Source organism: Orbicella franksi, chromosome 5, assembly GCF_964199315.1.
Source record: "Orbicella franksi chromosome 5, jaOrbFran1.1, whole genome shotgun sequence".
Lineage (NCBI taxonomy): Eukaryota > Metazoa > Cnidaria > Anthozoa > Scleractinia > Merulinidae > Orbicella > Orbicella franksi.
Genome location: NC_138149.1, coordinates 28,660,110 through 28,671,196, shown reverse-complemented (window position 1 = coordinate 28,671,196; position 11,087 = coordinate 28,660,110).

The window sequence follows — 11,087 nt, the reverse complement described above, 5'->3', positions numbered from 1 at the left end:
CGTTTTCGGATGTAATGTTAGCTAGTGATTGTTTCCTAAATGAAAGCAACGTAAATGCCAACGGAAATAGGGTTCGTTGAAGTTTTGTTGTTTGTCCTGATTCACAGATTTAAGTAAACTTCAATAAACATGGAAGAAATACGTATTTGTATAATATATCCAGCTAAATCGTTTCTCAGAGTTTAGTATACAGCATAAATATTATCAATTATCTAAAAGTAAATAAACCACGAACGAGAGATTAGTGTGGAGGGAATGCTTCACGGCGTAGAAATAAATCTGCCTAAAATTGTATTCACTGTCATTAGATTTGTATTAACAACCAGTAAAATCCAATATAAGTCAGTTTTCTCTTAACATCCACTTTCAGTTTCATTTTAATAAACGGGGAATTTACCGCGAAAATAGTTTGATATCTTTAATATGCCAAAATGCACATTAGAAAACCAAATGACGTAAATAAAGTCAAAATAGGCAAATGAATACGAATTTAATTAACTTAACTTTTCCCATGTGCATTTAAGCATGTTAAAGTATATCAAATACCCATTATCACTATCTTTACTTCAATTTCATTTTCGATTTCGATTTGGTACTATCCTTCGGGCCAACAACTCACTGATTTGGTTCTACGACACTTCTGTGTATTCACCAAAACATGGATACCATACGGCTGGTCGGGGTAGGTTTCTTTTCCTTTATAAATAATACAAATTCGTCATAAAATTTTGCATCAAAGGGTTGAGCAATGCAGGACAATTGCAAACAAAATATTTGCGTTCTGTGATTTGCCTGTACATTGTTATGTTTGTTTCTAAGTTTGCGGTATCGGTCATTAGTTAAGCAATGCTAATACATCGATACTTAGTTGTTCATTTATTTGTATAGGTGAATGCCTTAGCGAGTATTGTTTTAAAATTCCTCAAAATGACATTTCAAAATGAATTTTCAAATATCACGAGTAGTGGCGTAATTGCCCGAGATTAATACGATTACTCATTTATAATATGACTGAGAATAGTACGAACGCGAGCGCGTTAATTTGGACTGTAGTGCAAATTAAAAATTAACCGTAAATTGAAACACTCTCAATAAATCTCCATGAAGTTATTTGAAGTTATTTTCTCAGTCATATAATGAATTTGTTTATTGCAACTACAGAAAAATTCAGCGAAGAGTTCTGCATGCGTCCAAGATATCGGAACTGTAACAATAATTTAAAGCGAATTATTCCAGAAAAAAAAAAAATTGAACCTTACGAAAGACTCACCGTGAAGGGAAATTCCCGAAATTATGAGGGGAATTTCCGTCATGAATCATCATCATTTTGGCTAGGTAAGGTGTAGTTATTTTGCAGATCTAGACAAGTTGCTATTTCACAACTGACGTAAATATTCAGTACCTACTCCGACCAAGCTCTTGAATAACACCAAAGGACATACTGGCGGTAAACAAGAAGACGATTAGGCCTTTACACGCCATAGCCTGTCAATTTTCTTTGAACTTTGCGGTAGCACTAGGGTTAGATAAATTATCTGGCATAATTTCGCGCATAATACTATGGCGCGAGCATCGAGCATGATGCCGGCATAATAGCCATGTTTGGGAGCGTAAAAGTTGATAAAATTATCCTGCTAATAAAAGCGTCAAAATAATGTGTTTAAAAATGTCAATTGTGGGCTTTTGGCTGCTTTATGCACTTATTTGGCTTTGTTGAAGGCCCAGTTTTCTGTTTGAAGGCCTGGCTACCTTACTTTATGCCTGGCTCCCCAGGCAGTTTTCACTTGTCATGAACCGAACTGAAGAGACTGCTGACATTTAGCTCTTGTTGCTCCGTATGAGAGCATTCTTATTTCAAAGGCGTTGTTGTTATTTAAAACAAGGACATTAAATAATATGTTAGCCCCTATTTTGTCCTTTTTTTTTTTGCGCAAAATTCACCCTTTATCTTTGATCATAATGCTAGGGCACGAGCATAATTTCGAGCATGAAGCAATGATTATAGGAGTGACGCTCAAAAGTATAATGCTCAAATTTTCGAGCATAATTTATCTAACCCTAGATAGTGCCGGCTTGGAAAATAATCACTCGTGTCACTTTTAAGATGGGTAGTCTGGATGTTTAAGAGCTCCCTCCCAAACTTGAATAGGCCATTTCCGAGTTACTTTTTAATTCTGTTTCAAAACGTGTCATGACATGGTTCACTTCCTTTCATATGAAATCTTGAACAAAGAAAATCTCGTTTCCGTATGAAGGGAATTGCACCAGAACTCGTTTTGAAACAGAGGTAAAAAGCAACTCAGAAATGACTTACTAAACCGCGCAGATCTAGAAGTTTCAAAACAACCCATAGATTTTGGATGTAGACCTTCAAGACTGTAAAGTTCAATTTTAACCGTATTTTAAAAGATAAATAAATAAAATAAAACATGGCATTGTAGGCGTGACACTTGTCACGCAAAAAACGAATACGTGTGACCACACTTGACATTTTCGTTTCCTAGGAAATATTGCAGCGATAGGTTTTTAATGTATTTCACGCATTTTACCCTCACTCTCCCCTCCATCTCCATTTAAGCCAACTATCTTTCACCACCTACATTACGTTACTTGTGAGAGATGACCCATATTGAGCCAATAAGCAGACGTGGACTTGAAATCCTTTTTCCAGGATAAAATGTAACTTAGAGTACGAGACCAGCTTAAGTGGTTAGCAGCCTGGGCCCTTGTAATAAAACTAGAGCATTGGCAATTGAAAGCCATTCTTGCTCCCAAAGGCGCCTGTCCCTGTAAGCCGGTGGGGCGCTGGTACGAGGAAAACGGTGGCTCTGGAGACACGTCAGTCTCATCTGATTCATCAGGCGCCTGATCTTAGGTAATGACAAATGCTTGCTTACGTGGAGAGCGAGGGGAGAGTAAAGGTGAAATGCGTGACGGGTGGGGTGGATAGGATGATACAATAAAATGTAAATATGTTATTTGTTTACCCAAGAAGCGCCAAGGAGTTCTCAAGAACTCGTTCAGGAATGCTCGTGCATTTCAGGATCGAACTGAAATTTGGAAATGTTGGCTTGGGAATGAAATGCTCGTCCGAACTTTATGTTTTCTTCTTCATCCTGAACAGCTTCTGCTGACTGTGAGTTTCCAGTTCTTTACGTGGTGCAATGTATCATGCAAACCAATGACATGGACAGTTACTTTAGAACCGTTTGCGCGGCGAAACAGATCCAGGCGATTCCTTTTGGTTACTGAGAATGGCAACGAATTCAGATTGTCATTTACCGGGAGGCAAGAGGAACAGGGCACAAGTACGTACCGCAGAACATTTTGCATTTGTGTGTAATTGCAGAGTGGTGCCCGAGAGGAAGATAAACTCTCTAAGCCAGTCTTGTTCGACATATGGCCATCACCATGAAATATTTTGTTTCCCATTGCCCGACCAACCCAGTGCATTCGGAGAGCAATCTCGGGTGCCGTTCAAAGTGCAACAAGGCTTTCTATATATTTCAATTAAAAGTAACTTTAAGATGTTAATCAACCCTCACGTCTTCGAAAATCAAACATTTATTCAATTACTCATAAATTCACTCACCCATTTCTTCCCTTGCTTACTCATTGACTGACTGACTGACTGACTGACTGATTGAATAAGTGACCGATCGACCGACTGAGCCAATGACTCAATAAAAGATTCCCGGTTAGTATCTTCAAAGAGTAGTAATGAGCTCAATCATATGCATGCTACTGAAAATAATATTTGCTACCAAGTAGTAATTAATGGTATTTCTGCGCAGTTTTCGACAAATATCCTTTCCGCTTGCGTGTGGCAGACCTCACCCCGTCCCAACCGTTTCACCTCCGGGACTTTGTTTTGCACTGGGTTTCCGCAGTTTCCTACCGTTTTTTCAACGTTTACGTTAATCTTTGTACACAGAATTTATCTTGCAAAGAAAAAAGACAGGAGATAACTTTCACTTCAGTTTACGTCCCGCCGGAATGCCTGATCACATCCTGGCTGAGGGTCAGAGAAAGCTCCTGGTGAAGGTAAGCCTCTCGAATACTTGCAAAGATTTTACGTAATCTTTGTCGGTTCATACTGCATATCACCCCGCTTTCGATAAAAATTTCAAATGTCACCATCTTAATCTTGTTGCTGTTGCTGTCGTTTCTTTTTAGTCCTTGTTCTGGTTTTTGTTGTTGTTTCCTTGTTTTCCTTGTTTGTTTGTTTGTTTGTTTGTTTGTTTGCGGTTTTCTACAAAACCACAGTCATTCCCGAAGCCCTCACAAAGTGAATACCTTTTATTTACCGTGAAATCTAAGAAGAGTGACTCTTGGGGCAAAGCATAGCCAGTGATGGAGAGAGCCACCAAAAGTTCGTTAAAACATAGACAGGCTAACTAAATTACACTGTAAAGAAATCCTTCACTGCCGAAACAAAATGTCGTTGTTAGTTTTATTTAATTCCTGCTTAAAAAAATATTCAAATTGGAGATTTCATAAAATAAAGGAAAACTATTCTATCGTTCCAGTGTTACGAAAATATTTGATACAAATTTAACTGATTAAGTGTTGAATTTTCCCGCGGGTAAGGCTTTTACTTCTTTGCGAGGAAGAATGGGCCGGTGTTTTGAATTGTGGCAATTTTGATCGAAAATGGCAACTTAAAAATTAACACTTAAAATGCTTTTCCTATTAAATTCGTATTATTAAAATATTTCACCAGTTTCAATAGCAGTTTACCGCAGAAGTAGAGGTTTCCTTTTAGTAGAATAGTACTGTAATCTTTGAATTTAAGAGGGTTTCTACTACAGTAGCATGATTTTTAATACCGTGACAGAACTTAATTTAATTTTCTTCCCAGACGTGTCTTTGGTTGTCGCGCGACTGATGCCACATGTCTGAAGCGTTGCTGGGCAACTAGAATTGCGCCAGCTGGAGCCTCTACATGTCGCGGTCATCCAAGTATTTTAAGTGATACCCTGCATGTTTTAGACAATAAGTTGTGAGTTCTGAGTTCTTAAATTCTTAAGCCCAACACAAGCACAAGCACAAGCACAAGCGTAAGCATAACCTTAGTGAGGACGCCAACATGAGAAAGTACGCATGAGCAGAATGGATAATTGCCTTAATCTTAAGTTCCATTTCTCTTCGATACGTAAAAAAAGATGGCGGGCGATGTTTATGTTTATGCTTATGCTTAAAGCAGCGCGTTGACATAATAAGTGCAAGCACAAGAAGAACAAAAATGTTTGTTCTGCATGTGCTTGTGTTGTGCTCGTCCTCAGGACTGTTGTAACAATGCTTGTGTTTGTGTTTGTGCTTATGTCGTAGCAAAAACCAGGCCTTATTGTTCAATTACAGAATTCATCAACTGTGGATCCCGTTGACAATACATACGAGTTCGAGAAGAAAACCATCAAGCTAAAGTACATCATAGATCACAACAAAACCACTGAGCATTACGAAATGCTGATTTTTGGAACCAGTCACAAGGTAATGAGATGCAGCTGTTCTGGTGGCGTGTATTTAGGCAAGAGGAAGAGCTGGAAACAAGACTGGAAGGCCTGGGTCAAAATGACAGCTATCAACTGACCGTTGCAAGGCCGCCATTCCAAGGGGGGAACGATAGTTATTTCACAAAGAATGAGGGATAGCGTTTGGATTAATTTGAGAAACCAAGAGATATTTCTACTATAAACTGGAAAGTTGACAAAACATTTTACTAAACAATTCATGAACTAATTAAAAGGGAACAAAGAAAAAAAATGGGGTTTCTTCTTAAGGGATCAATGGAAACTGTGTATCCCCCTGGCAGGCCTTCATTGTAGGCCCCGTTCACATTACAACGAAGGAATTTTAAAACGGAGTTATCACTCTGAAAACGCATCGAATGTTTTCGTTTACACCACGCCGAAGGAATTTGAAAATGCAACAATCACCGGTCATTTTGGATTTGTGGTTGAGTAAACCTCGGACAGAGAAATATCACGAATAACGTGCTGTCATCGTTTTCAAAAAATCTCCGTTTTCAAAACGTTTTCTGTCCACACGCAAAGCCACGTTTTCAAATTTCTACAGTTTGAAGAGCGTTTTCGAAAAGCTCTTTTTTTCGTGACGGATTAGCGTGGACAGTAGGCCTAACCGTTGAAATAAAGCTGCGTCGGTTCAAATTCCTCCCGCGTAGTGCGGACGGTGTCTTACACAAAAGGTGATGATCAAGACATTTTTTTTTTCCCCTACATTTGCTGGTTGTAATAATTGTCCTAGTTTATAGTTTTTTTATACTACAGTTTGGAATTTGTATGTTAATTCTCTGAATGACTTAACACGTACAAAATAATACAACACCATCTTTTAGAATTTTTAGCGCCTTCATATCGTTTCGCCCGCCCGAAAGTCGAAAGCTTGTGTTTTTATAATACCTTTAAGCGGAGAACGTTTTATATTTTACCTGATCTTGTAGGTGTATATGAAACATCCGATAGTTTTTAAGTATTTATTAAATCCATTTTGAAATCACTGGCTATCCTTGCAATTTGATTGGCTCTCAATGGTGCGATTTATTCACGAATCGCACTATTTTTTGCTCTAAATCGCATCTTTTTCTCAGCCATTGAGAATGGGACAGTAAAACAAAACAACAAATCAGATTTCAATATTAGTTTAAAGTAAACAATAAAATTTCAGGAAAATGAAAGGCAAAAAGCCATTGTGTGGATAATTTAGCAACTTGTATTGCCAAAACTCTGTTGTTATTGTGTGTTTTTTCCAAAAAACTTGACGAATGTAATTAATTACAGTTTCTAAATGACGATTATCAGCTCCTTCAGGCTGAACACCAACTTTAATGGAAGTTTCCAACTTTCAGTGTCCATTTTGACGAATATTTTGGCGATTTTTCTTCAACATCTGCTCAAAATCCGTATGATACCGAGTCCAGTAAAACATAAACAAATGAAAACCACTCAACAACAAATTCAGGGCCATCTCAAGAAGGTAGATGTTTCCAGGTTTCTGGTAGTTTCAAACGAAGCAACAAAAGAGCTCAACTCTGTCGCTGTGAATAAACATAGTCAAAATACGCCCCGCTCCACAAAACAGTGAATGAATGAACGTCTTACGAAGCTGGTGTTAGTCCCGCCATCTTGGAAATATCTTGAAACAAATGGCGCCGCAAGAACTTGACAAGGTCCTGAGTATTGAGTCCTTCGCCGAGGTCACAAAAAGAAACGGAGATGATAACGAGCTGGACTCCCTTAAAATCATGCCATTAAACGGTATGAAAGAAAAAAAACGTACCATCCACTGGGTATCGTGCACTCGAGGGAGTTTCACAACTCAAAAGAAATCCATCGCAGAATTACGCAGGATGCACCTTCAAATTCCTTCTCCAAAGACAATGAAAAGTCTCAGCCTCAACCGCAGAAGAAAGAAAGACCCTTCCATCATTGATTCAACCGACGAGAATTGAACTTTTATACCTGAAGCAGACTATTTTCGTTCTGACTTCAAAACCGCTTGTTTCTTTGTCATGCTCGGATGAGTTTTCGTCACATGACATCGTTTTGCATACTAAATGAGACGTAAAGGCGTTTCCGGTTCCGCTTTTTTTTTAACAAACCGGCTACTGGAACAATACACCAAAAGTCTAAAAATTAAGGCGATAAAATTGTGCGATTTCAAAATGGATCTAATAAAGTGGCAATTGAACTTCATGTCGTGCAATTTTGATCTGAAATCATACTTGTGATTTCAAATCGAACTCGCGCTGCGCGCTCGTTCGATTTTGAAATCACGCGTATGAATTCAGACCAAATTGCACTCCACTCAGTTCAATTACCATTATATATCGTAAACTATATCGTGAACTCAAAACCGTATATTATTTTTTCTATTTATTCATTTATTTATTTTCAATATTTTTTCCATTATTTAATATATTTTTTATCATTTTCCGTATGGTAGTAACTCTATACTTGAAATCATCTTTAAGGTATAATTCACTCATATATGTTGATATTGAAAATTCAAAAGCCGCTACCTTTTATTTTTCTCTATGTCTTGCTCTCTACATGGCAAGCTAGGGATATTAAGATTTTTATGTATTATAAAACAATCGGATTACATTTAAAAGATGTAATTAAAGGTGTAAAACTGGGTAGAAAACTCTTTGTAATTCCCCTCAAACACATTTGTAATACTATGATAAAAAACATCATGACATGAGATTAATCCAGGCACTTGTGATTTTTGTCTTAATAGCTGTTTGTTCCCGTCGCGAACCCTCACTTCCAAACGCCCTATACTAGAACAGGTTATGGAGAAGTAGCCGAAACCGAATGAGTAGAATGATGATCCCGAATGGTCTCGAATGGTCCCAACTGGTCCTGAATGGTCCCGAATGGCTCGCAAATAACAAATCCATTTAAAGCAAAAAGCACTCAGAAATATACGGAAATTAAGTAACTCTCCCTAAAACTTTCTAATTTTTTTTCCCGATTTGCCACATAAACCACAAAGCCATTTAAACTAGCGTTCGAGATTGAGTCTGCTGGACGCAGGGTTCTTTCCCTCTTTTAAAACCATTACTGTCTGGGAAAAGCTAATAACACGAGGCGCCCAATACAAAGAAACAGAAACGATCAGAAGAGAAGAAAAATCAGTTGCAAGGGACAGAGCATAATAAAAGAAATCAGAGGTATAAGCTCTACTAGCGTTATATCACGAAATCCGTTCTCTGATTGGCTACTCTACTCGCTATCTATTCTAAATGTGTAGAGTAGCTTAGCGGTGCGGTTGCTAACAAAATGGCAGCCATTTCTTCCGTTTTCGAAGTATCGGTGAAGAGGATTAAAATAAATTTTTTAACTACTAGTAGATTTACACTAAACAGTAAGATTATGAGCTCGGGATTGGTTGACGAGGGCGCAGGTAGCGTTAAATAGTATTTGTTGAATAGTGTTATATTCATTGTTATTATACTCTTAAATAGAAATCTCGAGCTCATAATCCAATTGTTTATTGGTGAATAGGGTCACTGCGACGACAGCCGGTGGCAAAGGACCAAAGAAGCGCGAAACGAAATATCGGGAACCCTTTTACACGAATGCCGTAAATCCTCGAATCGGCGCCCGGGGTGCTTATTCCAACTTTAGGAGAAGATGGGGGGTGCTTATTCGAGGGGGACGCTTAATCAGTGGGGCGCTTATTTATTTTAAATTTTGGCCGATAGGAGGCGCGCTCAGAGATTCGAGGGAGGGCGCCAATTCGAGGATTTACGGTTGAAGAATAAACACAATAAAATCAGCCTGCATGTATCCAACCAGTACATAATTTGCATAACGAACCCACTCCCATGGGCTGTTGATGCACGGGAATAGAGAGAGGCGAGAGAGACGAGCGTACGGGGAGTGAGAATAGTGAAATGCTTCTGGCTAACTCCCCTCTGTATCCAGAGCTAGGAACGTAACTAAACAGCCTATTTGGGTAGTCGGAGTGAATCATTAAGATCCCGTTCTTTTCGCCAAAAGCTGTTGGCTTGCTCTGTGCTTTGCTCTGGGCCCCACAGCGTCTCCCATCAAACCCAAACAGACGAGTAGGCTCGTAAGATGAACGTAAGTTAAACGTAAATGTAAACCTACCTACTGAGTATTTGTCGGCCATAAAAACCAGACTGCAACATAAAGCGCAAGGTATGTTTACTTGAACAGAACTTTTTTAAAAAAAGTATTTTAGTACCCAAAAGACAATCACGTTGCCATTACGGCTCTCTTCCGAATTATTGGTACTTCGGAATTGTCAGCGAACACCAACGTTTATCGATACTTTCGAGAACTTAATTAATGACGTTCACACGAAAATGTTTTACTCGATAGATTTTCTTCAAACTTCTACTGCGGACAGGTAATGAATTACTTGCTTCAGAAATGACAAAACCATTGGGGATTACTGGCTTCGTTTCAGAGATAAAGCGTGTTGAAAACTAGTCTGATTTTGAAAAATTGGCAAGCGTAAATCAACATGGTCTCCAGTGTTTTAAGATTAAAATATCAAAGATGAATCAACGGAGACAAACTATCCTGGCAATATTTTGTATAAGTGAATCCTTTGTGTTAATAATTCCAAATGTTGCCAACGTTTACATGAAATGTTAAAAAGAACGGAACTCGGTGGTGCATTTTGCAAAAAATTCAAGCTTCTAATCGATAGATTTTCTTATTTTTTCGCTAAACGTAGAAAATTGGTAGAGAAAAGGATCCATCAAGAGAAAAATAGAGGTCACCGAACGACAAAGATCGTTAAATTCAGGCCCTATCATTGTTCATTTTGTCACTTGGCGCGCGCTTCATGCATGACAAGGAATTAGATCATTTTATCATCTAAATTTTTAATTTTCTTGTTTTAATTGTTAGACTTGATCTAATGCTTTGCTTTTTTTTATATTTTAGTGCTTCTCATATCTTAGTTTTTTTTTATATTATCGTTGCATATTTGTGAATCTTTCTATATTTTTAATTTTTAACACGTCATCTTTTTATTCTGTAAATATTTACATGAGGGCCACTGGTTTTTCAGTGATTACTGTTGCGTGCTACCCTCAATAAATAAAGTTAATTATTATTATTATTATTATTATTATTATTATTATTATTATTATGACGTGGCGTGTGAATTTGCGTACGCAATAAGGATGGGCAGAAGAAATTAGCCCGAATGTCCTGAAGTATTCTCTTCATCTCACACTTTTTTTGCACTTAAAATGTTCTGAACAAATATACAGAGAACCGTTTGGTTTACAGGGTAAACATTTTGCCTAGAGATACTAACCATCTCAAAGCCTGATCAAGTCAAATGGTGAGAAATTAAGAGCATGTCCACCAGAGGACCAGGCAGAGGTGATACATGCCATCTCACCGATTTCAGTGAAACTTGGCCAGATTGAAGGGCATACCCAATAACTCAAAAAGCCAAAACGGTTTCAAAATTACAATTTTCCGGGGGGAGTTACACCACCCCCCTACTTTTTTCACATAAATTTCTTTAAATACTACACTAAATGAGGGTAAAAGTAGGGGGCTCTTAAACCT